The sequence below is a fragment of the Nomascus leucogenys genome, chromosome 24 (genome assembly GCF_006542625.1).
Source record: "Nomascus leucogenys isolate Asia chromosome 24, Asia_NLE_v1, whole genome shotgun sequence".
NCBI classification, from domain to species: Eukaryota; Metazoa; Chordata; class Mammalia; order Primates; family Hylobatidae; genus Nomascus; species Nomascus leucogenys.
In genome coordinates this window covers 4768373-4786081 of record NC_044404.1, presented here as the reverse complement: position 1 = coordinate 4786081, position 17709 = coordinate 4768373, and the positions used below count along the sequence as shown (strand labels likewise).

General features: G+C 55.9%; 1 long non-coding RNA gene across 1 annotated transcript; it reads right to left on the bottom strand.

Moving 5' to 3' along the window:
• Positions 1-2785: 2785 nt before the first annotated feature.
• On the bottom strand, positions 2786-17669 carry LOC105738032. Its single transcript, XR_001113748.2, has 4 exons — positions 17429-17669; positions 14022-14093; positions 3943-4520; positions 2786-3838 (listed from the first exon to the last, which is right to left on the bottom strand). It is a non-coding gene; the product is annotated as an uncharacterized LOC105738032 (long non-coding RNA).
• Positions 17670-17709: the final 40 nt, after the last annotated feature.

Genomic DNA, 17709 nt, shown 5'->3' with positions numbered 1-17709 from the left:
TGTCACAGAAGGAGGCACGGGAGGCTTCGATGTCTGGGCACCCAGCACATACCTTCCCTACCCTGGGGACCACCCATGCCCCTCTGGCAGAGGGGTAACCTCAGGATGGAGCCAATTCCACCCAGCTCCAGTGCAGGCCTGACCCATCAGCTCCGGCAGTCCCCTGGCACCAATCGCAGGGCAAGGGACCTTGTCAGAAAGCAGGGACCACAGACACACTCCCAGGTGGCTGGAATCTGGGAGGATGCAGGCCCTGGGCTTTGGCCGTGGCTTGCCCCGATCTGGAACTCGAGACTGAAGCCCACAAGGAGGTGACAAGAACCAGAGAGGGAGGCTAGACCCCAGGATTTGCAGTTATGAGGCTAGACCCCAGGATTTGCAGTTACCAGATCTGAAGTTCTTTGGCTTCAGCCGATTAGGGTTGCTTCTCCTCATCACCTGCAACCCAGAGAGCTAGAATAGATACAGCCCTGCTGTCAGATAAGGGAACCGAGGCTCAGAGGGACCAGGCAATGCAATCAGGTTTGTGCCGCTGTTTACCTGCAGAGCTGAGCTTAAAACTGGAACTCAGATCTGACTGCATCTGCCTAGAATAAAACATTCAGTTCATCAAATCAAAGGCAGAGACCATTATCTAATGGACCAGTAAGAAAGAATTTAAGATGCTGCCAATTAAACTTTAACACAATGTTTTCTTATTATCTATAATTTTATTTTAAAATTTGTTATGCTTTGGGAGGCCAATGTGGGAGGATCATTTGAGCCCAGGAGTTCAAGGCTGCAGTGAGCTGGACTGCACCGCTGCACCCCAGCCTGGGCTACAGAGCAAGACCCTGTCTCTTAAAAAAAAATTACTTAAAAAATTCTTATAGACTTAGAAGGGCTTGGTTTTTCTTCTTCTTTTTTTTTTTTTTTTTTTGGCATCCTAATTTCTCTCATTATACACACAGAAAAGAGGAAAACATAAGTAAAATCAGTCTCTGTTATTTCTTTTTTTTTTTTCTTTTTTGAGACAAACAGTCTCGCTCTGTTGCCCAGGCTGTAGTGCAGTGGCGCACTCTCAGCTCACTGCAACCTCCGCCTCCCATGTTCAAGCAATTCTCCTGCCTCAGCCTCCCAAGTAACTGGGATTACAGACACGTGCCACCACGCCCAGCTAATTTTTGTATTTTTAGTAGAGACGGGGTTTCACCATGTTGGCCAGGCTGGTCTCCAGTGATCCACCTGCCTCGGCTTCCCTCCCAAAGTGCTGGGATTACAGGTGTGAGCCACTGCACCTGGCCAATCTCTGTTATTTCTGAATGTCCTCACCATCAGAGCCCCCTTCATCTGAGAACCCCCTGACTCACAGTGCCGATGTCCGTGAGCCCCCATGCAGCGTCACCCTCTACGTCGTCGTCGGGAGCCATGAGACGGGGCAATCCTGCTAAGAGGGGCCCACTGCTGTGTCTTCCAAGCTGCTGATGCCCACTCCAAGTGTGAATGCTGGTATCTTCTAGAACAAGTTGATGGAGGATTTTCTGCAACAACAAGAACCCCTACTCCTTCCTCAGTTGGTCCGTACATGGTTTGTGGACTGGGGTGTCGAGGCTGCAGTTGTCCACATGGCACCAGGAATAACCACCAAGTTCACGTGCAATTAGAGATTTCATATGCTGAGACTGTTTTTTTAATTCACATGTGAGCAGACAACGGCAACTGCAGCCCGGATGCCACACATGCTGTCAGATGCATCCCAATTCAGAGACGCTGGGGTGGGAAAGGATGCGTGTCAGATTCTATGAAACAGATCAGAACGCGCACCCCGCTCTGGAGTTTGCAGAGCACTTACTCATTCATTAACTATCTCATTCGATTTCAAACACATCAGTGAAAAGTATTTTTATCTGTGTTTTACTGTAGGGATCGGAGATCCGGAAGCTATGCATTCCCTGGCCACATAGCTACCGCGTGGCAGGGCCCAGATCCAAGCCCAAGCTTTCTGCCTCCAGAGCCGACATTCTGCTTAAAAATCAGGGAAATACCAAGGTGGGGGAGAGGAAGCTGGCGGATTTAAAACGTTATTTTAACAACTATCTGTTGCCAAGGTCCTGAGGGGACCCAAATAACATCACCCTTCTTCCCACCCAAGTTCTGGACCGAATAAGAAACAAGACAAACGCGTCTGCAGATGGAGAACCAAAGTCTCTGTTGTCACGGGTGAGGAAAGGCAGGCCATGCAGCTCTGCAGGAGAGCCAGGTGGGCTCCTGCCCCGGAGCAGACCAATTGGAGGCTGAGCTGGCGGGACAGACACACTCACCACCCCCTGCCCCACCCTGATCCAGCCGAAAGGGGACGAGGAAGAGATGGGATGCCTTCAGCACACAGCCTGGCATATTTTGCCTAAATCCACCTGGCAAGGGTGGACCATGGGCTGTCACCCACCAGGAAGTTCCCTCTGCCACCAAGGGGAGGAGGGAGGGCCAGGGGCCACAATGTCCCACGTGGGTGTCCTTCACTGGGAGGGAACATCAGGAGTGCACAGTAAACACCCCACCCAACCCCACACGGCTCCTCTTGGTTCTAGGACTATCAGAAGGCTTCACCTCGGAAGAGCTGCTCTCCTGTTTGGTGGAAACTCCGCCCAGGGCCTTAGGATGACACGGAGATGATGCCCAGAGCCTGCTGTGAAGTCAGGGAGGCTGAGACAGAGGAGCTGAGCTGCTCTGTGCAGCGATCGTCACATGGCCCAGTCCAGATTCACTCAAGAAAGCAGTCAGTCACTACGGATTTCAGGAAAGGGGGTTCCATATGAGAATGAGGGTTTTTACAACTGTGGGGGTGGCTGGGGGAGGGAGGTCTGGAGTGGGGGTGGTCACTAACTCGTCCACCTGAAGCCTGGGAGCAGAAGGGAAACCAGAGCTTTGGGGGAGTCCCAGGAACTGAGGCCACCTACGTCCAGCCCCCCACACTTCACTGGGCACTGATGCTAGGGAGGCTCGGCAGAGCCACTGGGCCTGCTGCAGCCACAACATCAACAAAGCTATGGGGTGTGACCGTCCTCACGGTGGCCACCAGGACCTCCCACACATCCCAGCTCTGCTTGTCCTCCCCCAAACCTCACATGCATTCAGCATCTGCCACCCCAACCCCCATCCCAGCAAGGTAGGTTCTGGGACACGAAACCTCCAGCCGTGGCAGGGATGGCAAGTTGACCGAAGACGCTCCAGCCCTCCGGCTGCGGTGAGAGACGCAGGTGCCTGAATGTTCAGGAGAGAGGGGCGCTCCAGCTGCAGGAACTGGGAGGGGTCGCCGGCTGGGGGTATGGACAGAAATCCCGTTGAGGGCCCTGGGTGGAGGAGGGACCCACGACTGCGCAGAATGGCAGGAGTCAAGGTTCCTCTTAAATCTCTTCCCTTTCTGGGGTGTTTAGGAGTCAAGGGTGGCCATCACAGAGCCAGGTAGGGTGTTGGGAGCGCCGAGGGAGGACACTGACATGGCCGCCTGGAGCAGGGCTGAGGGCCACAGCCGGGGCTGCCCTGGGGAACCGGTAAGCCTCTCGGGGGTCAGACAAAGAAGGAGGATGGGAGTCCCAGAGGAAAGGCGCAGGGTGCATGTTAGGTTTTCCTGGGGACGGCGAGGCCATGATGACACAGCCGTCACTGATGTGGTCCAAGAAACCAAACATTCCAGCAAACAGCGAGGTCAACACCCGCACTCAGCCGCATTCCTGGATGTCACCACGAAGGGCCCAGCCAAGTCCACGGGGGCGCTCTCGAGCCCTCGGTGGCTGCAGGGGCCATAGGTCTTGGCTGGTTCTCATGTCCTGTGGCATCCCCGCACGGACCCCTGGCTTTCCTGCCGGGGATAGTTTTACATCAGGATGCTGAGAGCCGCAGCCCTGCCCCAGCACTGCCAGCCCCTCCTTCAACCTCAGTGTAGTCTCAGGTGCTGGGACCAACCTCGCTGTGCGTTTGCTGTTCATTTCCATCTCCCCAGTGAGACCCCAGCCCTCACGAGGCATTCGGGCAGCCACATTCACTGCTATGACTCCCAGAGTCTACCTCAATATCAGCACATAATAGATATTCAATAAAAACTTGATGAACAAGCTGGGAGCGGCAGCTCACGCCTGTAATCCCAGCACTTTGGGAGGCCGAGGCAGGTGGATCACTTGAGGTCAGGAGTTTGAGACCAGCCTGGCCACATGGTGAAACCCCATCTCAACCAAAAATATGAAAAATTAGCCAGGCATGGTGGCACGCGCTTATAATCCCAGCTACTTGGAAGGCTGAGGCAGGAGAACCCGGGAGGTGGAGGCTGCAGGGAGCTGAGATCGTGCCACTACACTCCAGCATGAGAAACAGAGTGAGACGCCATTTCAAAAAAAAAAAAACTTGATGATCAGATGGATGATCGATACTTCAAGTGGTTTCTAGCCTAAACCTGTCCAGTCAAGGCCCAAAACGAGAACCTCCTGGCTTCATTAACATTGCTAGGCAAACCTAATGTTGATACAATTTTACTTTCAGGCCTTTCCCTAAACGAAAAAAAAAGGATTATCATTTGTCAGTGTCTTTCAAATGCTTGGAAGAGAGAGGGCAACCTGTGGACCTGGGCTTGGCCTGGCGTTCCCACCAGGTCTTCAGGAAGGGGAGGGGATTATAGCACCTCCTGTGTCCAGAGGACCCCCAGAAAGCACATCCAGCCGCCCTCCATCCACACCGACCCAGTGGCCTCACCCAGACACCAAGAGGCTGTGTCCTTTCAAGGTACCAGTTCGACTGGGCCTGGGGGCTTGAAGGTCAGAGGTCAGGGGTCAGTACAGTTGAGGCCAGATGGGAGATTGTGTCAAACTCCAGAGAGATGGGGTGACCCTCTCACTGCCTCCTGTAGCCCCCAGGCTGCTTCCCACAGAGCAGGGTCCACCTGCGGTCACCAAGCCCCCAGTGCGGTACAATTGCAGAGGCTTGAGCAGAAGGCCACCAGGGTCTGGTCGCCAGACAAACCCACTCCTGGTGAGGTCAGAGGCAGGTTCAAGGAGGAGGAGGCCTGAGGCAGGAACAGAAATGTCGACCAGGGTGTCAGGGCGGGGGGGCCACCGAAACCCACGTCTTGCTCCAAGAGCAAGAGGCTCAGCCTCTCTCTGCCAGGGCCTCTCCTTCAGCCTCATGCAGCTCCAGCCTACAGAGCTGTGGATAGTTGCTGCAGAAACACAACAGAAGCAGCCAGTTGGCATGTGGCCCGCACATCTCGGGGGCTCAATGGGTGGCATGGCTATGAGTGTGAGGTAGCCTTGGTGTGGCCACGTGTGAGGATGACCTGCACCTAGGCTGGCTGAGGCTCTGCTCTCAGATGAGGCTGCAGACAGGCGGTCTGCTTGAGGGGAGCCCAAATGCCAGCCCAGGGTGATGGGCCCCTCAGCCAGCCCAGGTCAGGCCAGGGTTGCACGCCCCTGGAAGCCACGGCTCCATTCCCGTGGGCTTGTCTGTACCCACTCAATGCCAGGCCCCAGCAGCACAAGGTAGCAGCTCCCTGGACACAGGACGAACACACCTGGATCTGTGTTTGCGCTGGCTGTTGGGGCCCAGAGACCTGTCTGACTCCATGGCCAGCAGCTGGCCCTGGGGAGAGCAGGGCCTTCATGACAGCACTCCCAGGCCTCACTTTGTTTAGGATCCGCTCGCCGCCAGACCTTCAGGGTGCAGTCTCTCCTCACAGGTCCTGTGGCGTCGCAGCCGCTGAAAACCGTAGCCCCGTCAGGTTCAGGAGGGGCAGGAGGAGCTGGCACCCACGCAGGGTTCACTCTGCTCCTGGTGACAGGCACTGGCGCTCTCCGGACCACGGTGCTGTGCTTGCTGGGTAGATCTGCTGGGTGGACCTGCCAGCTGGCACCGGCTTAATTCCCACTCCCCTTCCTTGCCCCGAAGACTTGGGATAAAGGCCCAAAGTTCATGCCCAGAGGGCGGCTGGAAACCCCCCAGCCCCAGCGTTTGTTGGGACTGCCCATGTTAAATGAAGACTGGCTTCTAGGGAGAGCTCCAAGGCACACATCCTCAGAAACCCTGGGGACCCATCAGTCCCTCCCCAGGTCCCCCAAACACGCCGCCACAGCAAGATGAACCCGGCCAGTGGCGCCCACTCTTCCCACTGGCTGGAGGCGGTGGGTTCATGTCCAGATGCCAAGGCCCAGAAGCAAAGTGACAGACAAGGCTGGAGACAAAGGAAGAGAAAGGAGTTGCTGGGGGAAGGGGGAAGGAATAAAAAGTACTTGGAATGGCAAACGGGAGGGAACTGAGGCCAAGAGAAGAACCCAGCCCTCCCCTCAAGGGAGACAGATGGGCGAGGCCAGGACCCAGCCCTGGGGGCGGGTTCCAGGCTCAGTGCAGGGCCTGAACTGTTGTGGGCCTCAGTTTCCCCATCTGCAAGTGAGGGATTCGGACCCGTACATCCCAGAGCTTCCTCCAACACGATTAACTGGTGACCCGTAAGAGATGAGGTGATTTCTAGACAACGTGCCTGGGAGGAGGAAGGAGGGAGCCAGATGAACCTTGGCCTGAACCCCAAGTCCTGCTGGGCCTCCTGGGTCTCAGTGGGTGGAGGCTACCACGGACTTGGAGATCTGAAGCTAGGCCCACCTGCTAGGAAGGTCCCTCTGAGTAGGAGCAGCCTAAAGAACTCTGCAGAGGGGCTGGGCTCCCGAGAACGGCTGGGGGCGGGTCCCCCTGGGCAGCAAAGGCTGCGTGAAGGAAAAGACTAGCAAAGCGGGGGGGTGCAGGGGGCAGCCGCGGACACTCAACCCAGTGGGGAGCAAAGCCTCAGCACAGCACCCACCACCCTGAAATCCCCTCACCAGCTCAGAACCTGCTGGGAGAGCCTGGGAGGGAGCGGCGGTCACCAGGATTCACGCTGTTTCCAGACCAGACAGCAGCGGACACAGAGCTCAGCAGCCCTGGCCCAGCCCACAACTCCCTCCCTGAGCCCCTGCAGGAAGCAGCTGCCACTTCTCACAAACACATTCTTAATTCAGTGATTTCACTCCCTGGTGCTTGCCAAGGTGTTGGATACCTGAGAAGCCAAAGATTCACATTCTCTACAGAGGCAGCTGCTGCCCCCATCCTGGACTGCTCAGAAGACTCTGAAGGCCGTTAGTGAGCAACGGAGCCGCATTCTGAGCCCTGCCTGCCGCCCGGGCACCCTACGAAAGCCATCCTGAGAGCGTCCCAGGAAAAGACCGGCGAGGCCACCATGCCTGCGGCACCGACTTCGTTCCCCTGTCTCATCCTGCCCCCTGGCGTCGGGACTGCAGACACCTGAGCTGGCACCTAACTAAGGCGGCCAAGGGTGGCTCTCCAGGCGGCCGTCCCCTACTCAACAGGGGTCTGCACCGGTCCTCCTCCAGGAAGGGTGCCCTGCAGAGACCCACATGGCCATGAAGGCGGGGAGTCCAAGTCCAACTGGACCTCGGCACCTCCTTGCTGTGTGACCCTGAGCAAGGTGTGTCCCCTCTGTGCGCCTCCATCTCCCCAGGTGTCAACAGTGGGCGATGAAAGAACCCGTCTGTTTCACAGGGTTGCCGGGAGAATCACGAGATCTGCACAAGAGGGTCCGTGCCAGACCCAAGCCAGGGTCCCCTCAAAACATGCAGCCCTCAGAGAGGCTCGGCCACCAGCAGGTCCACGGCACCACCCACGGCATAGCCACGCAGCCAGGGGCTCCTCCTCTCCCAGAATGCCCGCCTCCCCGGGCGCCAGCCACCATTGCAGGTGAACAGCCTATTCCCTGCACAGGTGGGAGCCTGCAGCTGCCTAGAAGTTGGGGTGGCTGGGCATGCAGGGCTGGGGCGCCACATTGCTTCTGAGCCCGCGCATCCTGCTTCTCCATCGTCCTTGGGAGACTCTTGGGGACCCAGTGCCCAGCTTGAGAGAGAACCGGAAACTCCAGGCCTGGAACACAGGAGCTCAGTGGCAGCCCTGCCATTTCAGGGAGTCAGATGTCCCTGATGCTGGGCATCCTCGCAGCAGAGTTTAAAAAGCCATTGCTAGGAAAAGCCCCACTGGGAACATCAGGCCGAAAATCCGTTTGGATGCAGCGCTCTGCCCCGAGGGTGCTGATCACCACAGACACAGGTGCTATGTGCACCAAACCATCAACACTCCACTGGCCTTAAAATGCACTGACTTCTTTAAAACCCCAGGAAGAAATTAGTAACAACATCTAGGGGAAGGATAACGAATTTTTCACTAAGTGGGAAGGCTGGCCTCTGGTTTGGAGAAGAGTCCGGGTCAAACTGTGTCCAGCCAAGTGAGGAACCTCAGTCTGGTTCCCATGGCCTTGGGGAGGGACAAGGCCTTCACAGCCTGGGGACCCATTTTCCTCACCCTAGTGACAGGGTGGAAGTCACTTTACAAACCACCACAGTACACACCCCCCGGGCTGCAGCAGCCCATGATCTGCAGAAATGCAAATATTAAGACAACATTATCTGCACGCCTCTCTGCAGGAAGGTTGCATCCCCTTAGCAGTAGGATCAAAAATTTTTTAGTAAATTAAAAAATTATTCAAAAGAACATTTCTCTCTCACTGAGAAAAAAGCAGTGTGCCTCCTTTTTCCTGAGAGGAAAAATGCTCTGTAAAATCTCACTCTTTGTAATCAGGTTCATACAATAGGCATTAGTTCCAGGGAATTTCAACAGAAATCAGAAATAAAAGGAGATAAGAAAGTTCCCACCAGCCTCCGAAAAGGGGCATTCCAGACCCATCAGAGAGATATTCTATTTCCTTTTCTCCTTAGTTCATTTGTGTGTGGGGGGAGGAAGGTCTGTGGTAAGAATTTAATCCTGCCCCAAAGAGGCCTGACCTTTGTCCTCAGCCACTGGGAGGTGACCTTCACGATGTCCTGCCTGATAGGAGTCATTGTTTGCCCAGGGCCTTGGGTCACACGGGAGAGTCCAGTGATATGACTTAGAGTGGAGGACAGCCACCATGATGGTCTCAGGGTGGGGACGGCTATGCCAGAAAGACCGACGGTGTCATGGAGGGTGGGAGATGGGGGCCATGTGGTGTCAATCGGCCCAAGGACTTGGACTGACCACTTGAGTGGTCACTCAATCAGCCATGCCCATGTAATGGAGCCCCAGTGAGAACCTGGACACTGTGGCTTGAGGCTGGCCCTCGCTCGTGCTACCACATTGACGCAGGAGAGTCACAAGTCCCAGTCCCGCAGGAAAGGGATAGCAAGAGCTCCGCTTGGGGCACTTTTCCTGGACTCTGCCCCCTGCCTCCCGTCCTTTGGCCAATCTTAATCTGTATCCTTTCCTGGTAAGGAACTGATATATGTAGATGTTGTTCCCACCCAGACAGGCTGGCTCGCCCTCTGGCTTCTGCCACGACTGGAGGCTTCCTGAGGCCTCCCCAGCAGCCGAGCAAGTGCCACCATGCTCCCTATACAGCCTGTGGACCTGGGAGCCAATTATGCCTCTTTTCTTCATAAATTACCCAGTCTCAGGTATTTCTTCATAGCAATTTGAGAATGGACTAATACAGAAACCACAACTGTGAGTGTAATAGCTTTCAGGGAGTTCTGGGAGTCCTTCCAGAATCATCAAACTGAGGGTGGCCTTGGGCACCTGACCTTGTGATTGGTACCAGGGTGAGGCCTTGTATGGACTGTGTCCTTGACCTTTGTAACTGGCCTGAACTCTTACTGAGTGTGTGAGTGTGTGTGTGTGTGAGAGAGAGAGAGGAAAGAGAGAGAGAGAAATAGAGCAATTCCCGATCTGGTATAAATCTATTTTCTGGAATACTAAAGTTATACATCTTGGAACTGACAAATCCAAGGGAAAAATTATCCCCACCCTTTGGCCTCTAAATTCATGCAACTGAGTTAGCTTGAGAACGTCCAAGAATTCCAGACAGTTCAGTCCAAAATTCGAGACAAGGCACAGACCTTGTTAGCTGCTCCTGGTCCGCAAGCCAACACCCCGACAAACCCAGAGACACGTGTGGAGACCAGATAACCACGTGGGCTGGCCTCCATTCTGTGCCCAGACTTTGAAAAGAAGGATGGAGCCAGGCAGGGGGCGAACCTGCGCCAGAATAAGACGAGGTGAAACCACTGTACGAGGTGGCCTGGAGGGAGCCTGGAGCAAGCCAGCCCTGCAAAGCCCCACCTGAGAAGCCAGGTTATGTCCACCCCATCAGTTCACACCAGTCAGCTGCTGTGAGCGGGCGGCGGTGACCCTGGCTCCACACTCAAGTTTAAGGGCGGACGCTCCCGTTCATGCAGCACTTAGCTGCCTCGAAACGCACTGACCTGAATCTGTTCTGGATTCTTAGGAAGCAGCATGACAGGGAAGTCACAGCCGCAGGGACCTCGGTAGGCAAGTGCCCTTCGAGGAAACTGGGGAATCCTCCGTGCAGCGGAGCAAGCCTGGGTGAGCAGAGACCGGCCGTCGGCCATTCTGCTCCCAGGGCCCACGAGCAGGGCAGACCCCTCCCGACCGACATGGAGAAGTCTCGTTTCTGAAACATGTCACCGACACACAGTCTCTACTGTTCTGCATCCCTAAAAGCAGATCCCTCAGCTCTCCTTCAAGTGGCTGAGACACTAGGCGGGAGGGCCTGCAAGCCCCACCCCGCCCTCCGGCCGCACCCCTGCCTTCCCACTCACTCTTTCCTGCATCTTCCCACGGCCTTTGCTGCCGTTAGGGGGCCCTCATGGCCTTTACTGACAGCCCGTGACGTCTCAGTAGCTCAGATGAAACCTGTTTGATTTGAAAGCTGATGATATTAGCTCCCGAAGGCCACATATGGGAACTGACCTGGACTTGAGGGCCATCGTTCCCAGTCCTGCCTGGGTCCATGTCCTGCCAAAATGCGATACCCATGAGAACTGGGCAGGGCCCCACAGTGTCTCCTCCTGGGTGGTCTTGACATGTGTCGGTGGCAGCCGAGGACAGATGCTTGGGTTTCAATGAAGGCAACTGAACACGCACAGCCGCCAGGAGAGGCCGTGGGGCGGGGGAACCTCGGAACCCCATTGTCTCTGCCCTGGGTGCAGTTCTTCAGGAATTCCTCATCCTGCACATGGCCTGAGCATGGCTACACGGCCACAGAGGGAAAAACAGCTGCCTATCAATGACTAGTAGGTTTGCGGGAAAACCCATTTATCTGTCGGCTGTCCCTGCCATGCCCGATGTTTGGCCAAGTGAGCCTACAGGGTGCTGGGCACAGGAGCATCTGCGAGTGGGAGGCAAGAAGGGACCTGTCCACACGCCCGCTCCCAGCCTGAACCTCACTCTGCCATCAGCACGATCCCCGGCAGGTTTCCACTGTCAGCAGTCCCTGCTTGAAGGCAAGGGAGCTCTCAAAATAGGGCTTTTCATCTTGGTATTTTTCTTCCTGACTGCCCAAAGATTCTCATAAAATGGCAATTTTTCATCTAGCTGGAAATTCAGCCTTTTCCAGGCTCTGCAAATCCCAGGCCTTTTCTTCAAAAGACACTGCAGCGTGATCCCAGCAGAGGACTGGCAGCGAGATGCAAAGTGGCCCTTCGCTCAGAGCTTTTATGCTAGATGATGTTGGAGTTCACGATTTGAATGTTCCCCCCTGGTGTGCGGTTTCACTGACACCCAAATGGAGTGTGTTCTTCATATACTCAGGGCAAGTGGAGACTATGGGGTTCCCGAGGTTCTCCTGCCCTGCAGCCTCTCTCTGCAGCTGTACACGTGCACCGTGACTCCCCATGGAGGGTGCAGCTCCACCCTGGCGGGAGCCGCGCCCACAGCTCCCACGGCCCTGCCTGTGCGCTGCCTGCAGTGCTCTTTACAACATGTGTGCAGAGAGCCCAACAAACTTTTGATAAATGAAACCAGTGGACTCCACCAGGAGACAAGTCCTGGCTTCCGCTGGAGCATCTCCACGGGGCCTGCGTCGGTGAACAGCGGAGGCAAGCGAGTTCTCCTAGGTAGGCCTCCACATCCTGCCTACTTACACAGTGATTGTGAGCTGCCATCAATAAGAACAGAAGCACAATTCAATTTTTAGAACACACACAATTAGGTGCCCATAAAAAACAGAAGCCAAAAATTAAAAGACAAGTGAATGAGAAAGAACAAAACAAAACCACAATATTGAGAAACTTTAAGGAAGGCTCAAATTTCCTGGCAAGGGGGCAGAGAGGGGCCAGGGCTGGACGTGAGCCTGGGAAAAGACGGCCAGGCCGGGCTGACCGAGCCGGGTCAGGCCATGGGTCGTGACCTCCTGGAGACCAGAAGGGCGTCGGGCTGGGGCAGGTGCCATGGACCCACCGCTGCCTCCTGATCCCAGCACGTTGTAGGATATATGAAGCAGAAAATGGTCTGGTCTACTCAAACGCGTCATGTTACCGACTACTGATCAGTCTACAAAGCGGGCTACAAGAGTCCAGTGGATGTTCAGCCTCCAGTGAGGGCCCCAGGGGCACAGGCATCGGGCCCCTCCACCCGCACCTCCTTCCCCATCCCTGCACGGCGCCGACAGTTCCTATGTACTTTACACCTGATTCTGATGCCACCAACTCCAGAAGAGAACCTCTGCCCCATGCTGGTGGCTCCCTGAAGTTTCTGGGCATCTTCCAACTGCCCCAGGGGGAGCCCTGTGAGTCTCTCAGGCACCCTAGCAGGCTCAGAGCCTACATCCTTCTCCGCTGTGTCCTTCATTCAAGGCAGGACCTTGGCACATGTGCACGGGGCAGACATGGGAGGAGCTGCGATACTTTCCGACAGCAGACGGCTGTCCTACCGCAGGGTTATTTTTGCCCAACTAAGTCGTGTGGACCAAAAGGATAGGAGAGGGTAGGCTATTAAGAAAACATTAGTTTAGGTCAATTCAAAGAGAACTTTTTTTTTTTTTTTTGACGAAGTCTCACTCTGTCGCCCAGGCTGGAGTGCAGTGGCGCGATGACATTTTAAAAGCATGCTGCAAGCTTTTTTTCCCCTGCCTTCTCCCTCCCTCTCTCTTCTTCTACCTATTATGTCTTTCTTTTAATTATAAAAGGCCAGTATGCAAGAGAGGACCCGTCATCATACAGGCCACCACCATCTGTTGTCAGGAATGCGATGTGTTCTGGCCGGGGTGGCCTCAGTTAATGAGTCTACCGACTGCTAGTCAGTTGAAAGATCTCTTCGGCTTTCTCACTGGCCCTACAGTGTTTGTCAAAGGCAAATACTGAGCTGGGGCCCAGCAGTGTTTTAAGTCGGAAATTTGTGGTATGGGCAAGAATGCAAAGTTTCCTCCAATCCACAATCCTCAAGTTCTCTGTGTGCGTCTCACCCCCAGCCAGCCAGCCAGCCAGCCAGCCAATGTCCCCTGGGTATCACCAGCCTCCGTGAACAAAACACGGACCCTGCCTTCCAGGGGCTTACAGTTCAGGTGGGGGGCCAGCCACGTACAAGCCTGCACAGACTTCACACGCCTGCCACCATGAGGAGTCTCACTGTGCCCTGACCTGGCCAGGCGGGGGCACTAATCAGGAATAAGAACGGAAGCAGACACGGGGAACCCAGGAAGCCATGGCGCGGAGGTGGCTTTGGCCGAGCCTGGTTTTGGGGAACCCGGGAAGCCGTGGCGCGGAGGTGGCTTCGGCAGAGCCCGGTTTTCTGCTCCCTCCAGGGTCTCCTGCAATTCCACATGGCAGCTTGAGGTGGAGCAGGGGAGAGAATTCAAGATTGGCTCCTCTGCCCACGCCAACACCTCCCACCTCGTCAGGAGGGGTAGCCTGTCCGGACAGGGCTCCACTGCACATCCAGCCCTGACTAGGAGGCTCTGTTTCCCCCGGGTAGGCCTGAAAGGGGCCTGCATCCTACAGGATGAGGGAGGTAGAGGGGGCCCCAGCCACTTCCTCCCAGGATCCTCGCCCTACACTCCCAGCTCTGTGCTGTTGCCCATGTGGCCTCTCCCCTGTGGCTCCCATCACACTGCAAATGTACAATTCTCTGTGATGATTCCACACCTGGGCTCGTGCCTGGCCCAGTCCCCAGAACATAGTGGAGCTTGATACGTTGAGTGAATTAGTGGATGCGCCATGCTCTGGGATAGCGCAGGAGAAACGGTCCCGGCCTGCCACGGGGTCCTGGTAGAAGAGTGCAGAACGCTACAAAAGCAGTAACCGGCAGATGGAATGTGGGGGGGCGGGGGAGCATCTGGGAAGGGCCCTCTGAGGACAGGAGATTTAAGCCGAGTTGAGGTTTGAGGAATGGATTAGCCAGGCAAAACGTGGGTTGGGGAGCTGGGGAAAGAAGGTTTTCAGGCACAAGGAAGTAGGGAAGAGGCTTTGCAGTGGTCAGAAGCTCAGGGAGGCACTGTGGACAGCAGAGGGGCAGGGGAACAGGTGCTGGGACCCTGTGCGCTGGAGCAGGGAGCGGCAACAGTGGGCAAGCTCAGAAGCCCTTCCGCACATTCATTCGACAAACACTGCTGGGCACCCACAGTGTGCCAAGGCACCGTGCCAGGACTTACAGGCCACTCTAAGACTGTGGCTCTGGATCCCAGAAGCAGGGGATCACCCCAACAGCTGTAGGCTGCCCAGGCCAGAGGAAAAGGAGAGACCAGCCACGAGGCTTCAAAGTCTAGAATTAAGAGCAACCGGCATCTGATAGGATGTGGGCAGAGAGAGAGAGACGTTCACGAATGGCCTGGGTGTCAGGCCTTACGGCTGGGAGGCCGGAAACCATCCTCATCCCAGACCCGGGGAGGGGACAGACCACAGTGGTGAAGGGAAGGAGAGTGCCCTTTGGGATGTTAACGTCCACATGGCTCAGAGCCCAGAGCCCCCATCTGGCGGGCGAGGCCAGGCAGTGAGGCGTTTACATCAACTGGCACCAACCACAAACAAGACAGGCAAACACCAGCCAAGCCCCACTGGATGAGAACTTTGAGCTCCCAAGGACTGGGAAATAAAACCACTGAACCAAGCTTATTATGAAATCAATCTCTGCGAAAATGGGACAGGCTAGGTGTTTAACAAAGTATCGCTCGCTCTCATTTTTTTCTGAACAGCTGGCAGCGATTATATTAAGTTTCCATTTCAAATGGATTTCCTGCCAGTTACACATTTGTCTCCTCCCCTTCTGTACAACATGGGAAATAACACGGGAGAAGCGCAGGGATAGGAAGAGAAAGGGTACAACAGCCAGGTAGGACATGTGTGAGTGTGCGTACACCAGGGCTGCAAGCATCTTCACTCACTGCCGAAAGCAAAACCCCACGTGCAGTCTAATTTCAGGGCTCCACCTAATTACCAAACGTCACACTTCTAAAGAGAGTGGAGGCTGCATAGAGCTCAAGCTGGCAGGCTCCTTAAATACTCTCCTTTCTCAGGCACTAAAAGGAGGCATCAGCTGCATGTCTGGGCTTTGAGAGAGTCATACCGTAAGTGCAGGCACACTGATGCTTTTGGAAGAGATTATGAATCACACCCTGCCTTGGAACAGTGCACAGAGGGACCCTGAGCAGGCCATGAAGCCACAATGCAATGCAGTTCACTTTTCAACCTTTGTAGTTTAAGTGGAAAACCTAATGCTTCTCACAAAAGTGCCTGATTTAAATGTTCTCACTTGAAAAAAAAATAATGATTTAAAAAGGAAATAAGACTCCCATTTATTTGCAAACCACAGTACGGGCTGCTGGGTGAGCCCTGTGCCCAAGCACCTGGGAGCCAGCCCTGGACTGGGCAGCCACCTGCGGGCGGAGAGGGGAGGCGCCAGGTGTCCTCAGCCTCTGATGTGGTTTCCACCCTGCGCCCTTTTCTGAAGACACACATCCTACAGCCCAGAGAACTCGAGGGCTGGAGGGTTTAAGGCAAGGCTGGATTTCATTTCTATGTTGAAATTCTTAAGAACAGAACAGTGTGCCGGGCGCGGTGGCTCACGCCTGTAATCCCAGCACTTTGGGAGGCCAAGGCAGGCGGATCACGAGGTCAGGAGATCGAGACCATCCTGGCTAACACGGTGAAACCCCGTCTCTACTAAAAATACAAAAAAATTAGCCGGGTGTGGCGGCGGGCGCCTGTAGTCCCAACTACTCAGGAGGCTGAGGCAGGAGAATGGCGTGAACCCGGGAGGCGGAGCTTGCAGTGAACCGAGATTGCGTCGCTTCACTCCAGCCTGGGCGACAGAGTGAGACTCCCGTCAAAAAAAAAAAAACAGAACAGAACAGTGGGCCTGGCGCGGTGGCTCACGCCTGTAATCCCAGCACTTTGGGAGGCCAAGGTGGGCGGATTGAGGTCAGGAGTTCGAGACCAGTCTGACCAACATGGTGAAACCCCATCTCTACTAAAAATACAAAAATTAGCCAGGTGTGGTGGCGCCTGCCTGTAATCCCAGCTACTCAGGAGGCTGAGGCACGAGACTCGCTTGAACCCAGAAGGCCGAGGTTGCAGTGAGCTGATATCACGCCACCGCACTCCAGCCTGGGTGACAGAACGAGACTCCGTCTCAAATAAAAAAACCACAACATAACAATGGTCCTCAGCTTTACAAACACCTCCCTCAGCTGACAGGAAGGCCAGGATGTCAAGCGGTGGCCAAAGAGAACGCATCACAGCAGCCCAGGCCTGCTAGGGGTATCTCCGCTGGAGGAGGCGTGGCCACCGTGTGTCCATCCAGACCTGATAGGGCGTGGCCATTGGAAGAGACGTGGCCGCTGCGGGTCCACCCAGGCCTGCTAGGGGCATGGCCATTGGAAGAGGCGTGGCCGCTGCGAGTCCACTTTGGCCCCGGAGAGTAACGAGATGGCGGAGGGGTCAGTTCCCGCCTTGCACGCAAGAGGGGGCGAAAACCGGGCCCCCAGCCCGACGCCGGACCCTTGCCTCCTGGGCCCACCGACGGCCTCCACTAAGGCCCGCTCCCGCCCGCGACGTGGGGGACAGCCGAGGCCACTTCCCGGGCGAGCCACCCCAACCCAAAGCGGCACGTCGCGGGGCAGCACAGCCTGCGACAAGCGCGCAAAGATCCCCAGCAAGGCCGCAGCAAGGGCAGGCCTGGGAGTCCCTCGCGCTGCTCAAGGCCGCTAACCGGCGCTCAGAAACCAGCGCTCTGCGGCACTGGAGAAAGCACTTCCCGCCCTCCTGCAGGCTCTTAGCCAGGGGATGCAAGGGGTGGCGCCCCTCACAGACGCCCCGCCCGCCGCTCTCAAACATGGCGGACACAGGCGCACCAAGGGAAGAGCCCCTCACAAACATGGCCATCCGCCCCTCTCATACGTGGCGCCAAAGAGGCTTCAAGGGAAGCACCCCTCACGAACATGGTTGCCTGCCCCTCTCAAACACAGCGGCCACAGGCGCACCAAGACAAGCGCCCCTTACAAACATGGCCGTCTGCCCCTCTCAAACATGGTGGCCAAAGAGGCTTCAAGGGAAGCGCCCCTCAAGAACATGGTTGCTCGCCCCTCAAAAACATAGTTACCCACCCCGCTCAAACATGGCGGCCACAAGTGCACCAAGGGAAGCGCCGTTCACGAACATGGCCGCCCGCCCCTTTCAAATATGGCGAACACAGAAGCTACAAAAAAAGCAACCCCCGCAAACATAACCTCTCAGGCCTGCCACGGGCGGCTACAGGGGTGCCAAGGGACGCGCTCTCCCGAACATGGGCGGCCACAGGCCGACTTCCTGCTCCAGTGTCCCACCACAGGCCCGAGGCCTGTGAGCTTCGCCCGCCGCTTACGTAAGAGTCAACACTGTGGGGTCA